Source organism: Phasianus colchicus, chromosome 9, assembly GCF_987193195.1.
Source record: "Phasianus colchicus chromosome 9, bPhaCol1.hap1.1, whole genome shotgun sequence".
NCBI classification, from domain to species: domain Eukaryota; kingdom Metazoa; phylum Chordata; class Aves; order Galliformes; family Phasianidae; genus Phasianus; species Phasianus colchicus.
Window position 1 is genome coordinate 30360413 of NC_143444.1, and position 22854 is coordinate 30383266.

At 41.2% G+C, this 22854-nt stretch overlaps 2 long non-coding RNA genes across 3 annotated transcripts in view; one reads left to right on the forward strand and one right to left on the reverse strand.

The window, feature by feature from the left end:
• LOC149916916 (uncharacterized) overlaps positions 1–22854 on the reverse strand; it is a 137176-nt gene that overhangs the window by 55642 nt on the left and 58680 nt on the right. The window lies entirely within an intron of this gene.
• On the forward strand, positions 6316–7549 carry LOC149916917 (uncharacterized). Its single transcript, XR_016468991.1, has 3 exons — positions 6316–6528; positions 6607–6713; positions 6886–7549. It is a non-coding gene; the product is annotated as an uncharacterized LOC149916917 (long non-coding RNA).

Here is a 22854-nt window from a genome sequence, read left to right on the forward strand (position 1 = left end):
GAGTGGGGCTCAGTGGGGTCCTCACCCCAATCCATTGCCACTGATATGGCCAGGGCCAAGAGAAGGGATGGAGCGGCATGTGCCCACCACACTGGTGCAGGGTGAAGTCCAGGGTCATCTCTTTGCACCCCCATGTTTGATCCTGTTGCACTTTTGCTGTACTGTCAGTTCCAATTTATCACCAGAGGAGACAACGGTGTTGGGGTGGAATCCCAGGGTGGCACAATCATATGCTTGCTGGCACACAGACTGGGAGGGGAAATAAGATTTTCCACACAAAACCATTTCAAAATTTCCTGAAAAAAATTCCCTGTACAAAAACCCACGTGCAAATGCTCTCTTTGTCAAGAACTGCAGCCAGGGTTGAGCAGGTCAGGCTGCAGCATCTTCTCGCTGCTGTATGTATGGTTATGCATTAACTGTGCCTGTCAACATTTCTTTATGCTGCAAGCTAGCTTTTCATTACAGAAGGAAGTATTAATTTAAATTAAGCAGCTTGAGATCTTTATTATCACAGTAATCAGCTACAAATAAGTTGGCTAATCCATTTATACATCTGTAAACACTTCTACCACAGAATCAATGCTTTCTGTTGGAATGATTTCCAAGTGGTTACAAACAAAGCAGGAGGGGACCGTGCACAAAGTGCTCTGCACCGCGATTCCTGCGCTGTTGTTTGGCTGAGCTCTACTGGAGTCTCCTCCGCAGGCACCAGTGCATCTACTATGACTGTATAAAATGTGTTTAATTGGCATGAAAAGGCACTAACAGAGTGCTAGCGGGGTTTCCATTATCCGAGTGGATATCTTATTTACTCTGCTTGAGATGGAGGACAAGACAAAAGTGATGGGAAGCCGTGAGCATGTGTACGTGCATGCGTGCTGGGGGGGTGTGAATTGCACACGCTGTAAACCCACAGCAGTTATAATGCCACTAACCTCAAAATCCCCAGGAGAATGGTTTGCAAAATGTTTTCCTAATTATAATTTTGCAGATTTATGTTTAACACGGTTTGCCAGTTGTGAAATTGGCAATGACGATAATGCAATTTGACGGGTATTTCATGTTAAAAAAATATGCATTTTTATAACATACTTTACCAACAACCAAGTAAAGAAGATGATCTGAAAAGGATGTTTAATATTTTATTCTACATCATATGAGTAGCCTCCCACACGTGTACATATGTGTAAGCTCTCACTGCAATTTGTATAGGAGACCAGCCCACAGTAAGGATTGATGTGGTACTGTATATGTTGGAATACAGTCGCTGCAGTGAGTCTGTGAGATACCAGCTCCCTGCTGAGTACATACTTATGTCAATATTTCTGTTAATTGTTGCATTACAAATTGTTACATATCCCAGTGGTGGGAGTTCACATTTCCGCCTGCAGTGGAGCTGACAACACCTACACACACTCCCAGGAGGTTTTGCTGTATTGTGGGATTTGCCTTTTGAAAACGTTATCACAGTTTATCAGCCCAATGTCATTCCACTTAGCACTGATAGAGCAGAACCCAGGACTGTGTTGCGGCGCAGCGCATTCCCCTGTTCCCCTTCATGCCCCAAGGAAACACTTTGAGCTTAGAGCATCTGCATTACTAAACCAATTCAAATAAAGTTTGGTTGCCTTCTAGTCTTCGCATTGTTATATTACAAGACTTTTTTCCCTCAAGTATCAACCTCTTCATGCTGGCGCAGGAATTCATTAATATTCATTAAATTCATTCATAATAATTCATTGATATTATGCAGATTCCTGAATGGGTCATAATCAGTAGAGAAGATATTTTGTTTGAATTTTAAAAATAAATGGCATTCATTTGGTAAAATTCAATAGTGCTATTGACTTCAACAGATGCAAGATTTGCAAAGCCAGATCATAACAAAATATCGAGATGTAATTTTATGCACTAGTTACTGAAGGGATGACCCTTGGAGCTGCCTCCACCAGCCACCAGCACACTGATGGCTGCAATCTATCCTTGCTGCACCTTGCCACAGCTAACGACAGCCAAATACTACGGCAGCACGTTTCTGTGAGATGAACTTGGATAAGCAGCAGGAAATCGAGTTTATAGGAATCTTAATATTTACCATGCTCTCCAATTCCTGTAATATCTTGCACTTCAGTTAAGAGGAACCTCGCTGGTTTGTGCTAAAACATGACAAAAAAATTCTCTGCTGTCATATATATGATTAACAGGCAAATTTGCTAATCAACCAACCCGACATAAAATCAGGGTGGCAGCTCAGCCCTTACGCCATGAAGAAAGGCATGAAGCTGGGCTGTGCAATTTGCTTCTGTCCATCTCTGAGAATCCCTGAGATCTCAAAGGCATCTGGTCGAAGCCCCAAAGCCATGGGAGGGGCTGTTCTGCTCCCCAGTATCGCTCCCAGACTCCAGCATCCTCCCAGCTGCTGCAGTAGGCTCTATTGGGGGTGCAGGGGGAGGGGACTGGTGGTTCATTGCCCCTAAAACCCTCATAAATAGAGATTCCACAACAAGGAGACTCTGTGCAAAAGGCTAATTACAGCCTGGGGCTGCATTAACCTTTAGTGTGGGTTCCCCACTGGGATCTTTGTAAGACTGTGTGCTTGTGTGTGCGTGCGTGTGTGTGTTCATGTGCTTGGGTATGCACACACAGCCCATCACCCTGTCTTTTATTTTCTTATTCTGCTCTATGCTCCCCTGCATAAAGATTTTGGAGGTGCAGAAATTCTCCTACGCAACCCAAGGATTTGTTCACAGGGTCAGCGAAGAAAGGGAAGAGAGCTCCTCATCTCCCTGCAGTGTGAAGAACAACTGCCTTCAACATTCCCTTCCTTGATGGAAGGTTGTAGGGCAATTCAACACAGACAATGGGAAGTACCTTGTCTGGGGAAACCAGCTGGTAACGTCATTGTCAATGGAAAGTCATCAAATCCTCTTTGGAAAGGCAGACAGAACACAATTAATGTGAGCCAGATGCATTAGTAAATATTATGACAGTTACATTTATTACTAAGAACTAGCAGTGGTCTTATAGACAGTATGAAAGCTTAAAGAGGTGGTGTACAAATCTAGACAGATCATTGTGCTTTCCCTAGATGGTTAGCATGAGGAAGTGAAATTGAAAGTAAAAAATTAGAAAGATTTAATGCTCTAAGGTTGATCCTGCTGAAGAAGTACGATGAAGACCATGATCATTCCAATCTTGGATGTCCTATGAGGGAAAATGCTGTGGTTAATCTGATTTCTGGTCTTGGTCACACGATAATCAATCCAGTTGAGAGTGAAAATACCAATCAGTCTATACCAGATTTTCCTCTACAAGAAAACTCAGAAAAGTTACCTTGACTGCAGGGTAAAGCCCTACAAACAGGCCAGTCTACCAGCAGCCAAAGAGAACTTGGAGGCCACAAATTTTTCTTCTAACCCAACCCCATAGAGATGTGAAAATCAGAATCTGTTTGGACCCCGCCTTCAAGATACTTCTGGCATGCCTGAGAGATAAGCAGTGTTCAGATACCATAGCCAGGAGCATCTCCTGTGCTCCCATGGGGACCTGACTTGATCCCACCACAGACCAGCCCAAGTTTCTGAGCGAATTCCCCCGAGCTCCATCTCCTCACCTTTCATGTAGCTGCAAAGCAGGTTTTTTTCTGGAGTTTCCTTTGCAAGGATTTATCCTGATAAGTAGTTTTATGTAATGAAACAAAACCTCAGCAAAATAAAAGAGCTTCCCATACAAACAATAAATCCCTACCTAAATAAGGCATGCCATTGAGCATCCTCCTCTCCTTGGGGAGTAGAGGAGGGAGAAAACATATGACAGATGTTAATCACTTGCTTTAACAAACTGCTTGGAGATATTTAAATACGTTGGAGTTGAGTGGGGTGTAGGAACATATGTACAATAGTATAAAACAAAGCAGAAACATGATGTATTATTAATACCCACTAATTTCTTTACATCTATTTAGAGGCATGGTGAAGGAAGAACATACTGCATATTCTCACTGTAGCCCTTCTTGGATATAAAGAGACCCTCTGAAGCAAATTCTTCAGCCTACTATACTTCAGGAAATAGTAATCTAAAGCATCAGACATTTCCTATTAAAGTTTTAAAAACATAGCTTTAAGTCATACATTACATTGAATGCTTTAATATCTCATCTGATTCAGTAGGTTTTAAACCCCACAGAGGTCACATTTTGAAACACCAGTCACTTTTTACAGCATCTCCAAACATTAAATAAAAATAAAAATTATTGGGAGGAATAGAGCCATCTGTAGAGGCTAATAATGTGTCAGTTTGATATTATTATTAATAATACTATTATTTCTGTTGCATATTAGGGAGATCATGACTGCTAATGGCTATAAACTAGGAGCGATAGCCTTCATTCTGGCCCATCTGTGTTGCAGGATGCAGAGCAATGGGATCCCATTACAAAGCTGTTGTTTCTCCTGACTCTACCTGGGGCCCAGCTGCATCCTTGCAGCCAAACCTAATGCCCTGGCATGCCCAGCTCAGGTCTGTGATCTAGTTACAGGACCTGGACCCAAGTCTTGCAGCAGGTTTCAGTGATCTTGTGACCGGGACAACGTCAAGCACATTGCAATCAGGAATCCAGGATTTGTTTATGTGCACAGTATGAGACCCAGGTAACCATCAGAACCAGCAGGAAAAACTGCCCAACCTTTGGAAAAGTGATGCAGTGACAGAGTGACTGAGGTGGTGGCTTGCTATTGGTATAGCAATATGAATGTAAGCCTTGCTCTTGGCTCTTATTAAAGGTTTCCCCTGGTCAGCTCAGCTCCAGTCAGCTTCACCCTGAGCCATGGGGTGAGGAATCTCTCATGTGACACCAACCACAGCACAACACAGCAGATCCCAGTCTGCCCGCATTTTGCATTTCTGGTGTTGTGACTTGGGTTTAACACTTACAGGGAGTCTCTTAAAGGAAAAAATAAAGTTGTAAAGATTCTAAGAAGCACAAATGAAGTAGTATCTGATGTCAGGGAAATGCTTGAGGAAACATCAAGTAAGCAGCTCTTGTTTAAACACTGCAGCAGTAGAATTTGGTTATTGATTAAAACAAGAGTACACGGAGCAAGCAGTTTCCAATGCTAAATGCCTACAGACAGCGCTTCCACTTCCCCTCTGCGTTACTGTTGAGGGTCATATTTAGTGCTGATGATTGTAATTTATCCAACAGGTACAGGCACATTTCCCTCAGGTAACATTTGTAAACAGAAATAAAGCCGGTGGTGTATTGTTTGCCTCAGAAACTCTGCAATTCTAGTGTGTCATAGAGTAGGCAGCGGTGTGTAACAAAGACCAGTGATAAAAAGAAACTGCAATTGTTTTTTTTAAGGTACAGCTCTAAAACTGTACTATGTGGATTTCCATGGTATAGCAGCGCAGACAGAAATGACTTTTCCCTCTATAAGAACTAGTTATCTGATTCTCTTTTGTTTCCCTTATTCCAATGTTCAGTTGCATTTTAGTGTTCAGAGCTATAAGGATGCATTGAAACTTATGGAGCCTGACATTTTAACTATCTCATCTTAGCATGATTCATCTCAATTTACTTTCTTCAAAAATGCAGCCTGGAAGAATATGAACCATTTTGGGGCATGCTAGAAGGCCATAAGCTCCATCAAAGAGCACGGTATCAGCTGCCTTCCAGAGTGGGTTTGCTTATTAAGGGCATCATCCTGCAGGAGCAATAGGTGCCTGCTGGGAAATGCCACTCGATCCTCAAGGCTGGATTCTCAGGGCTAGGGGAGAACTGAGTTTTGGGTACAGCCCTCCATCCCCATGGTGTTTCTGCACTCTGCTGCACAGACATCTGTACAATCAACAAATATACAGATGCTATAGTATAACAGAGAGCTTGGCTGCATAGCTGTTACACCAAAGCAGAAAAGATAGGGACATTCACCCATACCCTGGGCTCACTTAGGAAACTCCAGCAGAGTGGATCTTGAGAAGAGATCCTTCCCCTCTGGTAGTCAGCTCTTAAATGGGTCTAGGAAAGGTGCAGCCAGGCTCCACTCCTTCCAAAATTGCCTTTACCTGTGCTCCCGTGGCTGACGCCTCAGGTGATCAGAGGTTCAGGCCATGATTCAGCAGTTCCCATACAGCATCAGTACAAAGAAATCCATGGCTGCTTCTGCCCTACATCTGAGCATTCAGCAGAGCTGAGGAATCGCAATAGTTAAATAATGAGGCGATTAAAAGAGCCTCAATAAATTTGATGGGTTGATATGAGCAAACAAAATCATTCATATGATATTACACAAGTGTCTGTTCAGAAAGCACATGATTTTGAAACACTGGCCACAGCCTGACATGTATTCCAGGGCAGATCCTCTGTCTACATCAAGTGTCATTGCTCTCCTGAAGTCAAGGGAGCTGTGACACGTTACCCCCATGGGGGCTCTGCCCTTTTGTGCACAATTCTTGTAATAATCAGAATGCACCTCTCACAGAGCCCTGCCTGTGACCACCGTGGTGCAAAGCGCTCTACAGACAGTGAGATGAATACTGTCCTGATTAATTGGTGAAGGTACAGACTTCAGTCTTGAATTTTTGCTTTCCTTCTGATTTCAGACTCACCCTGCTGTATGAGCACCAACTGCAGCATGAGGTTGGATATTAGGAAAAAATTATTTTCAGAAAGAGTGGCCAAGCACTGGCACGGGCAGCACAGGGAAGTGGTAGGTTCACCATCCCTGGGGGTGTTCTGGAGCCATGGGGATGTGGCACCGAGGGACGTGGGCTGTGGGCATGGTGGGAGAAGGCTGGGGTTGGACTTGGTGAGCTTAGTAGTCTTTTCCAACCTGCATGATTCTATGATTCTATGACTTGTTTGAGCATCTTCCTTTCCAGAACGCCAAGCACAGACCCTCAGAGCTGGAGAATGGCAGCGGGGGCAGCGGGCGCTCTCCTGGCAGTGCTGTGGTCTCAGCCAGGCCTGCTCCCTTCTGCACTCATAGTCACCATACAGTGGAACAATAATATATCACTGGGCCTGACCCTTTGGCCTTTATGAATTATCTGTTTTAGAAAGACGTGAAACCACCTTTTATATCCAACATAATAGATATTTAGACATTGTAGATCAATAGTGAACAAGTTTTCTGGTTATAGTTAATGGGTGCCAGAGGGGCATTCTGACATTGACCTCTGACACCCTTGTTGACAAGAAATCTATAGAGAAAAAAAATAGGAAGGACTGCCAGGTTTTAAAGTTATGAATATAGATCTACAGCGAATAATGGTAATTTTCATTGAGCAGAAATTTTTCATACTTTCAGTTTCAGATGAATTTCTCCAAAATCCTTAATTCCGACCAATGTAAAATTAATAACTGGCCCTTGGTGAACATCTGAAAACAACTGTTCAGCTGTGTGACACATTTTTTCATTTGTTACTCATACGATATTGTTCTGCTGTCAAAGAAGAAGACTTTTCCCTTATAAAATAGGCTGTCATTTATAATTCCAAACCAGCACAGATTTGTTAAACAGCCACATCATAATGGGTCTGGATAGGAAAAAATGCAGGCTCCTGGTTCTTGAAAGAAACGAATCTAAAATGATTTTTATAAGAGAATAAGTATATAGGAATTTAATGTTATGATTTCCTACAAAACTGGGTGCTAATATGCATCACAATGGAAGTTCTAACATATACGCTTACTCCTTAGTATAGCAGATACTTTAATTAACTTCTCGTGTAATGAACTGATGCAATGAAAGAATGCTAATAAAGGTGGCACCAGCCGTGGGTATAAAATTACTCTGCTGTACCACGTGCTTTGTGGTACTTGGTAAGGAAAGTTGCATTTAGCAGCAGCAGTTGAAGCAAACCAGGACAACAGAGCTCATTTCCAGCAGCCAGCCCTTGCCGCAGCACAATCCAGCGTGCCTCCTGGTAATGAAATTAGCTCTGTCATGTCAAGTCAAAATGAAATCCGTGTGAAAGGAGGGTCGCCTGCTTTCCACAGCCCAGGCCCACCGATGTACCTACTGTATTATTTTGTCACACTCCAGTAACGCCGCACCGGGGTCTCAGTGGCCTTCCTGCAGCTAAGCACCATTGAAAACACATTTGTCCTGGCTGTTCTTTTCTTTTACCCCTCCTCTCATCTTGTGCAAGATGAATCGCTGCTGGATCCAGACTGACTCCGAGGGCAGAGCCAGGTCTTGAGGAGGTTACCTGCCTCCCACGGCTTAAACATTTTAATTAATTTTAACACTAATGCACAAATGAGAGTTAATCACTCTGCTGCAGCGCTCTCTAATTTACCGAGTTTATTCATTAAAACTTTCCTCACTGAACTTTGATTGAATGTCATGCTTTTTAAGAGGCCTCTCAAACTGCCCTAAGGCAAAAACCCATGTCTGGGGCATCTGCTGCAGCACTCCTTACAATCAGCTTCACAGGGAGTTTGGTGGGAGAGGACTGGGCCAGAGAGCTGAACCAGGTTCCTTGGGCAGTGCCACAACCGGGCTGCTTGGGAGCCCAGACACGACTGCAGTAGCCTACTGAGCACAAAAGGGGAATTCTAACTTGTACAAACTCGAGACCAAAACAGTTTCCAGCCCCATAGTATAAAGCTGTCCGCGTGATCACTGCTGGCTTTTGTCATTCAGTGCAAGGATATAATATATGCTGGATGACTGTTAATTTTATGAGATTGCTTTATAGCTCTGCTGTATAACAAAAAGCACAGTGATCATGTTATTTGTTTTAGATAATATATTTGCAATGTGTTTGCTAATCTAATTATTTTAGAATCAATATAATAAAACCTTAGGTACACAGTTTGGTCTATTAATTGCTATAACTAAGATCTGAAATTTATTGTTTAAATGGAGGTTCTTTATTTCAAATTAACTGAAGCAAAATGTAATCTTTACTTTTTTAATTAACTGTGTTCAATATTAGGTAAAAAAATACCTCACATTTTCAGTTTCTTAATGAAGGCTGCAGTCAGAAAGGCTGACATTCAATCATACATTTAATTAGCTTTCTTAAAATCACTTACATTGCTTGGATCTCAAAAGAATTTGCAGATAAGAGAAGATTCTCTGCATACAGCTTTGTGGGAAAACCCATCCAAAATGGAGATACACAACACTTTTATAAAAATGCTACAAACCTTGCTGGCATATCTGCCAGGCTATGTCAAGCAAAGTAAAAACACTTGTTTGTTTGCATCTGTGCCCACCTATGGGCACTCGGGGCAGTGTGCTTAGGAAGCTCCTTTGCAGAATTTGCAGCACCCAGTCCTTCCTACAGCTAATGATGTGGAGCACAGCTGTGATTACCCACATTTGCTAGTATACTTTTCTGCATTATTATAGTTTTCATCCACACTCTTCCTCTATGTTGTGACTGAAGTCACTTCTGTTTGGAAGACTACTTCTATTCATGCCTTCTCCATCCACTCCAAAAGTCCATGCCCCTGTGGGTGATTAGGACAACTGTCTGAAGTATCCCTATTAATACCAAATTCCTGCCTCTGTAGCTAGTACGAGATCAAAGTTTATTCAGGCAATGAAAATGTCTAACTAGAGATTAAGGCTAAACCTTCAAGTTTATAAATCACAGCCACTTCTATACTTGAATCAATTTTAAATGTGAGGGTACTGTGACTCTTACCTATTCTATTGCCCTTATACTTCACCTGCTGCCCTACCGCTTCTCCTGCCATTTGTTTGTGCCTTTCAGTAACAGCAGCTCCAGCAGCCTCTTGGGAAGCCTGGAAAACAGGTTTTGTTCAAGAGGAAAAGAAGTGACATGTCCTGTTGAATGTGAACAGTATGTCTGACTTGACAGGGACATGCAGTGTGTACTGGCACAGGCTGATGGCCCAGGAAAGGCAGTACAGCCTGGACACGTGCAGATTTCTGCTCAGAAATTCAGAGTAGAAGCAAGGAAATCCACTTCTCGTACTGTAAGTGCCTGAAAAAATGAATTTCTTCCTTGCATCTGGGGATTCCTCTGATAGCCTTCCATTGCTCCTGCAGCACAAGAGATTGGGGTATGTGATTGGGTTATGTTCTCCCTCACCTGGATCATGCTGGGAGTTGCACTGGCTTTTCCAGAGGCAAACCAGGTGTCACAATTTTTCCTAGAATTCCTAATCTAACAGTCTCATATTACTGCTTCTCTAATGACATTAAAAGCTATCTGAATCTCTTTACTTTTTTTGTACAAACACACCTATTAGTATATTGTATTTCTAGATGGAAATGTCCATCAGCTTTTCAGGAATGATTACCTAGTTTTTCTCTCCTTCCTAGGAAATTTATGAATCAATATTTTCAGCTTCATTGCTGCTCAGATTCTGTGAAACAATCCTTATGTTCAGATCTTTCTATGGGCTCATCAAACTGAAAGTCCTATTGAATTGGCTGCATTTCTGTTTCCACCTCATTATGGTGGGTGGCACCGTAACACATGTACAATTGTACCAGGAGTCCTTTCTTTCAATTCCAAACAGGAAACTTTATTAGAATAAGAATTACTGTCACCAATTGAATTACTCTCTTTCCTTTCCTCCGTAGTGCTTTTATATGAAGCCTTCCCAGAGATCCTCCTCTTAAATGCCAAAATAGGGATTTAACCAAATGCATAGGTCACAGTAACTACTAAAATACCAACACACCAACAGTGTACTCATTCCCACACATACACGTGTCACATTTAATGAAATGGCTGGAATGAAAACCCAGGTGTAAATGCTTACAGCCCAAGAACCACAGCAGCCATTTCTCTATAAACGGCGTGAGTGCTCCTGCCCAGAGCACAAAGTGATGCTCTGATGCACGCTCCCCTGCTCACAACACCCCGACATGAATTTCACACAGCAAATATGTTGGTAGAAATAAGACTTTGTCAGGAAGAGATTCACAAACACAGACCCCTACTTCTTTAAAAACATGTCAGTAGTTCTGAATAGCTAACCCAGCTCTAGTCATTACCTAGCAATGAAAAATTGACAATGGAGTTATTAGGATAATACACTTAATTAATAGAAATATTAAAAGATTCACCATTAACCTGCATTTGCTCAGAATGCCAGAGGGGTGATTAGTTAGCATGGCACAGAATATTTTATAGAACCTTGCTGCTTTGTAAGGAGTCAGAAAGTGGAGATCTGTGCCACTGCTGGATGCAAAGAAGGACCTGAATGGCACTGAAGGTCTTAAACAGTAATGAAGTCCAAGGTGATGTTGAAAAATGGTACCTTGAGCTTACTAAAGAGATTAGGTCAGACCAAAAAGATACATTTTTAGTTATATATCTGGTATTTTAAAATCAGTTGTTTCAAAAAAGTTTGGACTGGAAGCAAATATCTATGTTCAACATTTCTTGCAACTCAACATCCTTTCCTAACTGAAAACAATACAAGCCTCACCTCTTCAACATGTGTCAGACACATGCTATCAGATGCACAGCATAATTCTGTGGGGCAGCTACAGACAGGCTGGAAATCAACATCTCAGATATATAAAACTGGTATACTTCATGGACCTGATCTTCAGCAAAGTGTAGGTATAAGTGCTCATTACAAACTGTCTGTGAAGCTGTAGAAGACAAAGATTTGAAGATGTTTCTAAGATGAATAATTTGGTTCAAGGAAAAAGTAACAGCAAGGAGCTGGAAAGGAGAACCACAGAAGTGAGTGTGGCACATGGGTGGATTTTGAGGAAGCTGGGAAAGTTCTCAGTAGAACATCAACATCTGGATTCCAGATGAGTGGGACAAGGCTGGCCTCAGTGCATTTCTCTCTCTGAACAAACTGATGTGCTTTGTCCCCTTTTGTTTTACAACCACAGGAGAGTTCGGGCATTAATAACAGTACAGTTAGAAAGAAAAAGATTCTACAGCTCATTACCAGGCTTCCTGTTTGAGGGCTGGTGTGAGACCAAATTTGGGTTTGTTTGGAAAGCACACTCTAAGAGTTAAGCACTGCTATAGAGATGTTAATGAAGAACTAAATAGATCACTAGGAACCAAGTTCACCAACAATAAATCTGAGTTCAGTCACCTAGAAAACCCAACAGGGCTTTGATGCCATAGAAATTGCCTGAATTCTCCCTGAATGTCTTCCTGTAGGCATGCAAAACCACTTACAACTAATTTGGCAAGACAAATCATGTGGTTTCCTTGAAGGACAAGTAGTGACTCATTAGAGATGGCTGTAGGCTGGTACTCTGAACTGTAACTTTTAAAACTCCAGTTTCTGAATGGAACCTCACGTACAAATCCAACTTTCACAGCTTCAGCATTACTCTTCTTAACTGGTGTTTACAAAATGGTGAAATAAACAGAAGTCATCGGAGTCCCACCCCGAGTCCTACAAAAGCACATATATTCAGCAGAGTTGAATGGATGAGAGATTGAGAAAGTTAACAAAAAAACACATTTTCTTCCTTTAAGAAATATTTCCTACTGACAGATTTTGGATTGCATGCTCTTTGAAATACTGAAGCTATCACAGCATGTTCCCAGAGAAAAAATACTAAAAGCTAGTAGCAGTAAGTGCAAAATATGTGACACACACACAGACAAATACACCTCTCTAAATGTGCACATACATAAACACACCCACCAGATGCCATACAAAAACATACCTACAAAAAAATCGAAACACGTATCAATGAAAATAGTTGAACAAGTAATTTAACTTTTGGGAAAAGTCCAAAAGAAAATGTTCCTGCTCATGTTCAAGAATGAGCACTTAGCAAGCCAGCTTCATCCTGAGCGCACCTTTTAAACCCTGTGCTTCCACAGGAGTGCCTGGGGTAACACATTACAGCAACCTGCATGGACACTTGGGGAAGGGGAGGTGGAAGAAGGAAGCCTTTGAAGAGGAGTATGGGGGCTAACCTTTGTGCTCCAGTCAATAACTGTTCTGCTATATGGTCTCACAACCGAACTCAAGTTTCATTCTGAGTTAGTTTAATTTTAAAAATAAGAAATTAGAAGATGAATAGTAGACATTAAATAGATTTCTAAGAGTTAGAAAGGCTTTGAAAGGCTGGATATAAGTCACAACATTCAGATTAATGTCCTGATATTACCGCATGCAACCTCAAGCAGTGAGGATGCTGCATCATGATTCTGGTTTGGGTTACTCAGGCTTCAAGCAAAAGGGGTTACATTTAAACATACTTCTATTTCTTACTATGGAATTAACATCTTTCATCTAGTCACAGACTTGGGGCTGATACATCAGATTGCAAGTGAACACTTCCGATTATATGATTCTTAAATAATTATTTATATAAAGTGACAGAATAGTCAGGAAGTGTTACATCTAATCACATCTAAAAAAGAAAAAGTAGCCTCTACCTAGTTCACAAAAACAGTACATGTTGGGATGAACAAGCCGTTTTTCACTTTCACTCCCAAAACATACACATGCAAAACAAACAGGAAAACGATTCAGTAGAGATTTCAAAAACAGAATCAGTGCAGATTTGCTACCCAGCAGGCTTGAATGAACTAACAGTAAGTCAATTTCTGACAAAGCTGGGTTAATAGTAAACTTCAAGGTGTTCTACATCAATTTAAAGCTAAGTTTCATCTATCCAAATCTACAGATAAAAAATACAGGGAAGTCCTTTACTTCCTGAGGGCAGAATTACACACCAAGTACTCAGTGGCCCTGGAAATTAAGCCATGCTTTTTTGTGTTAGAATGTAAGAGATAGAGGTGAGGCTTCAAAGAGTTAAAAATGAAAATATTAAGCCCAAATGGGATATCTTCATTTACTTTTTGATTGCTTTGAAAATTGCCGACCTCAGCCGTTACGTGGAGCAAGCAGGACAGGGGAAGGCATGGAACTCATGGCCATAACCTTGGCTTCCCTCTCTGTAAAATGATGTTAACGCCATCTCAAATGAACTCTGCAACAATTGAATGAGGAGTTCAAACTATTTTAATAATGTTATAAATACTTTCAAACTTTGTTTCTTTTTTTAAAAGCCAGTAGTGCATAAAAGAAATTAAGCAGAAAATTAATTCTCCCAAATGTCTTCAGTGAGTGGACAGAATTTCCAGCAAGAGCCAGCTTTTTGAAATTAAAAAAATGTCTCCTGATTTTGGCATTATAATCCAAGAATTCTCATTAGCTTCTTCAATTCATTTAATATAATTTACCCCTCCCTATAAGTTTTTAAGTGATGAAAGAGATTAAAAATGATCCCATAACAGTCTGTACAGTATTTTACATTCACTGACCTTTTACGTAATTTGATATGTTCCTTTGGATGTCTGTTCCAAGTGTGGTGGGTGAGAGCTTGATTTATAAACAGTGTATGCACACGGGGTTTTTATGTACTTTGTTCACACCATCAGGTTTTTCTGTAGTCATTTACAGTCTATTTGCAATTCATTAAAGCACTTTTTTGTTAAAACTGCCCTTTTTTTTTAATGTTTCTGTACTCAAGTAGGTTTTTTTCAAGAGAAGAAAGTCTTCAAATGCTGTCTTGTGCTATCCATTAATGGGGTCCCTTGCTTGTACTTTATATTATGGATCTCACAGCTGCAATGCAAAAGGGGCAGATTTGCTTTGGAGGAGGAAGTTTTTTATAAAAATCCAGCTCTTTCCTTTTCTCTGCCTGCAGTGCTAAGTAATGGCAGACTATTCTCCTCACTAAAATTCAAAGAAAATAGCTTTGAAAGAGCAGATTCCTGCTTTTCCCTTCTGTACTCACCAGGCAAAAAAAACTCCGACATAAACAGAAGCAGCGTATGATGTAAGGCTCATGCTTTATGCTCATAGTTTCTGGTGCAACTCGATTCTGTTCTTCAAAGTGGAAACGACCTTTCAGTGGTTGTCTTTTACTTTCTGCCTCCTGTTTTCCATTCCATTTTTTTAGCCATGTACATAAACCTTTTCTTGTGCTGTAGCTTTTATTTTAGGTCTAGCAGAAGGGGTTTTTTTCCCTTGCCCACAGTAAGACTTTAAGAACAGTACAGTGGGTAAAGATTGAAAGAGCCTAAGAATTTAAAGCTTCTTCCAATTCCTGTGCAGTTAAGCAGCAGCTAGGCATGCAGCTTTTCCAGTGTGCAAAAAATGGGAATCTTCATTAGATGAAACAGGGAAGATCTCTAGGAGGTACAAACAGATCTTAAAAGATCTCAAGGCAGGAATTTAGGAGCTCTCAATCGCCAGAGAAGTAAAGCCCACTTATCAGCTGGCCATCCTCTAAGAATTTTGAGGACCTAACTGATGCTTGTAATAGAACAATGTCAACAGAAGCTAACCTCCAGACCCCTCTTTGCCAGGAGTATGTTTCTGCTTCGGGGGAGCAGAGAATCATAGAATAATCTGAGTTGGAAGGGATCCATGAAGTCTGAATCCAACTCCTAGCTCCAAGGTGGCCCACCCAAAAATCGGATCACAAATGACTGAAAGCCTTGTCCAGACACTTCCTGATCAAACAGAAGCAGTGTTTTGTTTGAGACAGATACAAAAACAGTCCTTCCTTGGTGGTGTCTCTGTCTAGTTGGGTACATGCACACTTGCCCAATGCTTTGTTTGACCACTCTCTTGCTAGAAACTTGCTAAAAGCAGCAGCACAATTAGCAGTGCCACTTACTTCCGGAAGGATAAGAGACTGCCTTTGTTTCGTAAGACATCACTTTATAACAAAACAATCCAAGCACATCCAAAACATTTCCATTTCTCTCCAAAGATTCTACATACAGATTTTCTCTAATTCCTGTATCTGCTCATGCTTAGTGAGGGGAATGTACTGGTTGAGGGAATAAACTGTGGCTCGTGCCTAAATACCAGCCACCCAGGGGGAGTCAGGGATGTGACATCTTAGCTATTTGCTGATCAGAAGAGAAGACTAAGAACAATTCAGTGTATGACCTATTTTGTTTTCCCCTCTGCCACTTGAATACATTATAATTTTCCTTAAGGATAAAATCTCCTGTGTGAAAATGCTTGCTGGGAAGAAATCTCTTTTTTTTTTTTTTTTTTTTTTTTTTGCTGGTAAACTGCTTTGCTACTCCAATCTGAGGGATTTCAGAGAAAAAGAATGGCTTACTCCCTCTCCCTCACGCATCAGCTAATGCAGAACATTTCACTGGTGTGTGAAAGGCTTTTTCTCTCTGTGGGGAGTATTATTTCTGATCCCCAATGCAGTAGTTAATAAAGTCTCAATAGTCTTTCCACCATTTCCCTCAGCTCCCTTTCACAGTCCTAAAACTCCACTGCTCCTGTCACTCTCCAGCCTCTCCAATCTTTTCTGCCAAATGATGTTTTCCTTAGCAGGAACTTCCAATGTAGCCCCAATTGTTTCTGTTTTATTGAGGGATTCCTCCTGAGTGGATTTTTCGATAGCATTTCTAACCACACCAGCAGCCACGCTCCTCTAAAGCAAAATTATCTAACAGCTTCCCAAGTTTAATAGCAGCAAAGGTTTTAATGCTATCTTACCCTAGTCCCCTGAGCCTGCAATAAGTTCCTTCTCCTAATATTCCATTATGTCTGACATACTCTTGCCATCCATAGAGAGAGATTGGATCTTGTACTGTGGGCTTCCAGGCTATCACATTTCTGCCTTTTCTAGCACATGTCCTGCTCTCTCTTGGAGGTCATTCTGTCTCCTCACAGCAGGCAACCACATAGAACAAGATTAGCCAAGAAATCTGACTTTGAAGAATGCTTTTTTTTTTTTTGGCAGAGGCAAGGCAAGTCTTTTTATATTATATAGCAGCTTTTGGTCTGGCTGTGTTCTTTCTTTCTAATGGTTATGAAAGCTGCTTCAGAATGAGCTGTTTCTCAGTAGCACGCAGGGCTCAACACGGTGGGTGACCGCTGGTCCTTGCTGGCTTGTTTGGATGCCAAGCAGACCCCACTGTACATGGTCATAATAACATGGGGTTGATACCCAGCAGATTGGAATTCAAGTCCCAGCTGTGCCAAAACTAAGCACTTATGGCACTCTTGATGCATCGATCCAAAGGCATGGAATGTGCCAGTGTTCTAATAGCTACAGTGATATTGGGTACAAGTTGGATAGAGACCTGTGGTCTGAGTTTTGCCAGCCAGTTTCAATTGACAACATGGCAACATTAGAGCACGAAGAGAGTTGGTTCACTGATACTTGAGATTCTCAGCTAAGAAGCACTTGGTGATATTAAATGCTGTACTTCTCTATCTCTGAATGCTAGATTAACCTACTATACAAGTCATAGTGTGTACACCTTTAAATATCTCTGCATAATCACCTGAAGACGGTTAGACCATCAGCAGTTGCCAAGTAATTCTCACTGTATTTACGTATTATCACTATCATCTCCATTACTTTAGCATGGCAGACACCAACTGCAAATACTACACTGCAATTTCTGACACATTCTCTAACATTTGAGAGGTATATTTATTTGTCTAGCCTCAGAATAGAATTATTGGAACTCATAAATAAGGGGTTGGTGAAAAAAATACGAGGGCAGCAGGGAATTCATAGAATCTTTAAATAGTTTAGGGCAGAAGGGACCTTAAAGATCATCTAATTCCAACTCCAAATTAACTATATTCACAGAGATAAAACTGTGTTATGTTAACGAACCAAACATACATCACATGTCTGTACTTCACCGGGATGCACTCATGTTTTCTGGTCAGAATTGCTTGTTTCTTCTTGGTGCTAATGCAGTTCTAACACTGGTAACAATATACGAGATTAAATGTTTGCCTTCAGCAAACATAACACTGTGGTAAAGCACTGCACCAGCAGCAACTCACCTGTGTCAGTGCTTTCACAGTTAGAACTGCAGGAGCACGAGCAAGGCATGGAACACTCATGTGGAGAACAGTACTGGATTTAACAGGGAGCCCATGCAGGGAGTAGCTGAAGTATTCAGATGCTGAGCCTCAGCTGTGAGCACTCAAACAAACCTAATAGGAGTAAGCAACATCAGCCCCAACCATCCTTACATGGCGAGGGGAACGATGAATGCATGTGGTAACTGCAGAGGCAGATTCACCAAAAGCTTCTGTGCATCTTGCTCTACATTCAGTCTAAATCCTTTACAGTGCTGCCATACTGCACCTTTTGTCCACAGAAGATGACTGCTGACTCCATGGACTTAAGAGTAATAGCGTTCTGGGCAGCCTGGTCTGGTATTAAATGTGGAAGTTGGTGGCCCTGCCTGTGGCAGGGGGGTTGGAGATTCATCATCCTTGAGGTCCCTTCCAACCTGGGCCATTCTGTGATTCTGTGATTCTGTGAGTGCAATCTGTATGCAAACAAAACATTAATATGACATATAAAAGTCCAAGTCAATAAAATAAGTTTGCAGTGAGCAAACTTGAGATCACTGAAATTCGTCTGTTCTTTGTGTCCTCCCTGGATTTTTCCCCATCCCTGTTATCTCCCATGCAGTTTGTATATATTGTGTGATTTGGCAGATAAAATTAAACAGCACCTTTACTGCTAATGATGTGAAATATAGGCTTTTACCTGGGCCCACTGCTATTTAATGACCTAAATACTATCCACACTTTTGATAGCTGGTTTAAAACTGTATTGATTTCCCTGAAGTTTCTGTTGCTTGCATTGCAAAGAGCTGCACTAAAAAGCAGTGACTCAGCTCGTCAGAACCTACAGCAGTTGTTAACATGTCTTGGGTGGGATAATGTAGTAAAGAAATCATAAGAGTAAGAAATTCTGGACTCAAGAGTTTCTTGACAAGCCCTCTGATTATTCTCCTCCTGCTCATTACTCTCCTTCTCCAACTCAGAAAAAGAACTGAAACAATACAGGATGTAGTTACCCAGCAGAGTACATCACTGCTCTACGTGTAGTTTAACACTCCTGCTTCTCTTCCTAGATTCACCCCAAAATCTCACTCTTCATCTCTCTCACCCATGCACTGCAACTGATTTTATGATTCCGTGATTTCACACCTTTCTTTCATAGGGTTTATCTTAACTGCGACATTAAATGCTGTGCTGTGCTGCACCTCTTGAATTCCACAGCACATATATGTTGAAGACTGCAAAAATTCTTCATTCCATTTTAAAGCAACTGGATGAAACTGAAGAGTCAACATTTAGAGCAACAGATCTTCTTTAGGATTTATATGAAGAATGAAGATTTGTTGTACCCATAAACTGAAAAAACCCTGACTTAGTCCATCCAGTCAGCACTCCGAGTTTTCAAGGCTCTGTGTTTGAAGTAATACTTATTTCAACAGTTCAGAAATATAGGGCTGTTTTCACAAAGTCCTATTTATTTCGTGTGTCCGTGTTTTGTATCTGTGCTTGCAAAAATCCCCACCTTCTTCATGCTCAGTTTGGGAAGAGCTACTGAGTCAAACTGAGCCTCACAGTGCAATATTCACAGCTCTTATGACTTTGCTTTTCATCAGTATCTCAGAACCCTACTTTTGCTACCATGGCACGCTGATGCTTCATCCCAGATACAGAATGGAACCAGTTTGCTTGGCTGAGTGCTGCTGGTGCCCCAGCTGAGCCCACAGACAAGGTGAGGTGTGAGCAGAGATGGAAAGAGTGCAGCAGAAAATGGATGGCTGAACCCATCGCTTGGCAAACCCGCATGAAACAGTAATGATTTGCAGGCATTGCAGAACAGATGATCTTTAAAGATTTAAAAGAGAATATGTTCTCTTCTTTAAAAGAGAAATAGTGACTTTTCAGGTTGGAACAAATCCTTAGGCCTTCACTTGCAGTTTGTATGGAGTCAAATGGCAACTCCAAAAAAATTCCCTTCCTTATCTCTAGTGACCTATTGAACACTGAGATTGTCTGGCATCTCTTCTAAGGCATAATAATAAAAATAATAACTACGGCGGTGGTTTTTCTATCAGCAAAAATATTTATAGTTGCATTTGAATAATATTCATCCCATTTTCGTAATAGAAAATAACCTAATGATGTGGCAGCTTATGCTAGTCCGGGGGTTACTTATTTGCAGATCAAGAAGAATTTTGTTACAGACTGGGAAATATAAATTAGAGAGATCTTTATTTCAGTATCTCTGCTTCAAATGAGATGCTGCCTTTAATCACCCCACAAGGCACAAGATTTCTTCTTGTGGAATATGCAATGTGAAGATTCTCCTCTGTTTACACTGGTGAAGGCAATTGGTTTTTCTTTCACAGGAAGGGATGACTCTACTCTTCTTTCATAGAATCATTAAGGTTGGAAAAGCCCTCTAAGATCCCCAAGGCAGCCCCAGCCCCCACCCCCACTGTGCCCACTGCCCACGTCCCTCTGTGCCACAACCCCACTGCTCTGGAATACCTCCAGGGAAGGTGACCCACCACTTCTCCAAGAAGCCTGTGCCAATGCTTGGCTACTCTTTCAGAGAATACAATTTTTGTCATATCCAACCTGCATTTGAGGGCGCCATCTCTGCCTTTATTCAGTGGCGCGTGCCTGTCCAGCTGATGGATGTAAAACAAGCAACCTTGCCATAAAGGAATCATGACCTAAGACTATCAGTGCCCATGGTTTCACTGGGCTTTGCATACAGCTCTTAGGGTACCAACGCAAGAATTAGTTTTCTTTTACTTCATGGACTGGAGTAGAGCAGTTTCTCTCTCCACTTAGCTGGGAAACTTTGACCCTTCCCTACTTCTACTTGCTCCTGCTTGTGCAGGTCCCTTCATTTCTCACTCTGTCACTGCCATACCTTAAAAAAGTAAAAGAATGAAGCACAGCTTCTATTGAAATTTTTACCCACAAATGCCATGCCTAAGTATGCATAGGACTATGTATCAAAAGATCTGAATGCACTTCTTTGGTGTCATTACCAATGTCATTTTATCTTCTGATGTGAAATATAACCATTTTGCATTATTACAACTTTAAATGTCTGTTGTTAGGACCTATTTATAACTACTGAAGTGTTTCCCTTGAGTACCCTTAGCAACTAATTTCAGGATCTGGATAAACGGAAAATAAACTTATGCCAGCCTATGTAGACATTTATCAAATCAAATGATTACAGAAAATTAATCTTTCTATAGTGGTTTATCAAGCCACAAGAAATCAAGTGCATTTTAAATGCATGAAGCTCAGTGTTAGCAAAAAAAAACCAAAAATAGAAACAACAACCACAAAAACTCACTTCCAGCCAACCATACAGATGGGTTGTATGAACAAACCTGAACCTGATCTACTGCCTTCAGGAGGAAAAATGAAAGGATGAATGAAAGGTTAAATGCACTCTTCTTCAAAGGCTTTGGGTGCTCCTTGAGGAAAGGATTTGCCCATTGTTAAATGAGATTATTCTTTAATTTATATAGTTTTGTTTTTTTTTCAAAGTTTCTTTCTAGGAATTCTGCAAGCTAGAATACTGAGGGCCAAACCTGGTAGGAGATTTTGCTGCTTTTGCAGTTGTGTCACCATAAACAAGGTCAGGATTTTGGCCCGGAAGCACCGAGCACTTTCCTATCTGCTGCTGGCACCAACTTGCGCTTGGCAAAGCCAGCTAGGACTGCTTGTGCATCTGTCACTCTCCTCCCTTTGAGCCCTAATCCCTTCATTTCCAGACACCCATGCACAGAGAATGCTGCCCTCCGACAGGTGATGGCATGAGTCGCTACAGCGATCAGCAAGCACGGCCCTGCCACACACAGCCTCTGGTTCTGCATATTCCCACAGCCACATATTTATTTAATGTTAATGCCTCGTTGTCTTGACATTCGTAATGTGCTAAGCTAGGAAAGTAATTAAAGTTAATTTCGACTTGGGGGAGGATGAGAAAAGGTGTGGGGGGGAAATCCTCACTGTACATTCTTATTCATATTTCTTCCCTGTTTTGTGATTCTCAATCGGAGTTTTCTAATAACAGATCATTTCTTTTTGTCTAACTTTAATCTGGCCCTGCTTGACAAGCACCATCCTTTTCATTGAAGGGTAAGACCACTTAAAGAAAGGCCAATAAGCCCTTGCACTGCTCAGCTGACTAGGGTGATTTGTCACCCTGTGCAGTGGTGGTCACACCAATGGATTTATCTCAAGGTAAATGGAGATGCTGAGACCTGGGACCTGGAGCTTTGATTAAGGCCCCCTTTTTGTAGTGTTGATAGATGTTGCTTGTGTTTATCTATTTGAAATGCCACTAAATCTGTGAATACAATGGAAAAAGAGAGTAGTTTGCAGCTGAAAACATATTAGTGATTTATGTTTCACTAAGAAGCACAATAAAGAGACAGAGGCTATTAAGAGGAGCTATTTTCATGAGAAATAGTTCTGCTTTAAAACATTATCAGCCACACCTTGATAAAGACCTACATGCATGCATAATCGTGTTTACTTATCCCTTTAGTTGAGTGCAGTATACGTTTGGAATGCACAGCCCCAAATTATTAATAAGCCAGTAGGTGCTTTGCCATGCAAATGTGTAAGAATAGGATACTTTGCATGTTAATTGTCTTTCAGAGAAAAAGAAAGTGTAAAGCTCTGACCCAGGGCTTCAGATGGACTCTGCATGCCTTAAAACAGCTTCAAATCCTAGTGACCATCACTGCCTGCATTTATTCACAACATTGTAGTAGAAATAACCAGTGGGGTGACACAAAAGGATTATAATGCATTGATATAACTTATAACATGAATCAATGTCAACAAGACGCACCCATTTAAATGAATAGGGTCAGATGAGAATGCTGTATCACCCTGACTTGTGTGACAGTTACAAATGCATAACCTAGTATGCATAATAGGAGTGTACAAACCGGTAGAGATTTGTAAACTTGGTTCATTTCAAGCAGAACTGACCCACGGGAATGGAAAAAGGAGAAGCCAACTGAGCTGTCTAGCAATGAGTGGCTCTGTAGTTTGTT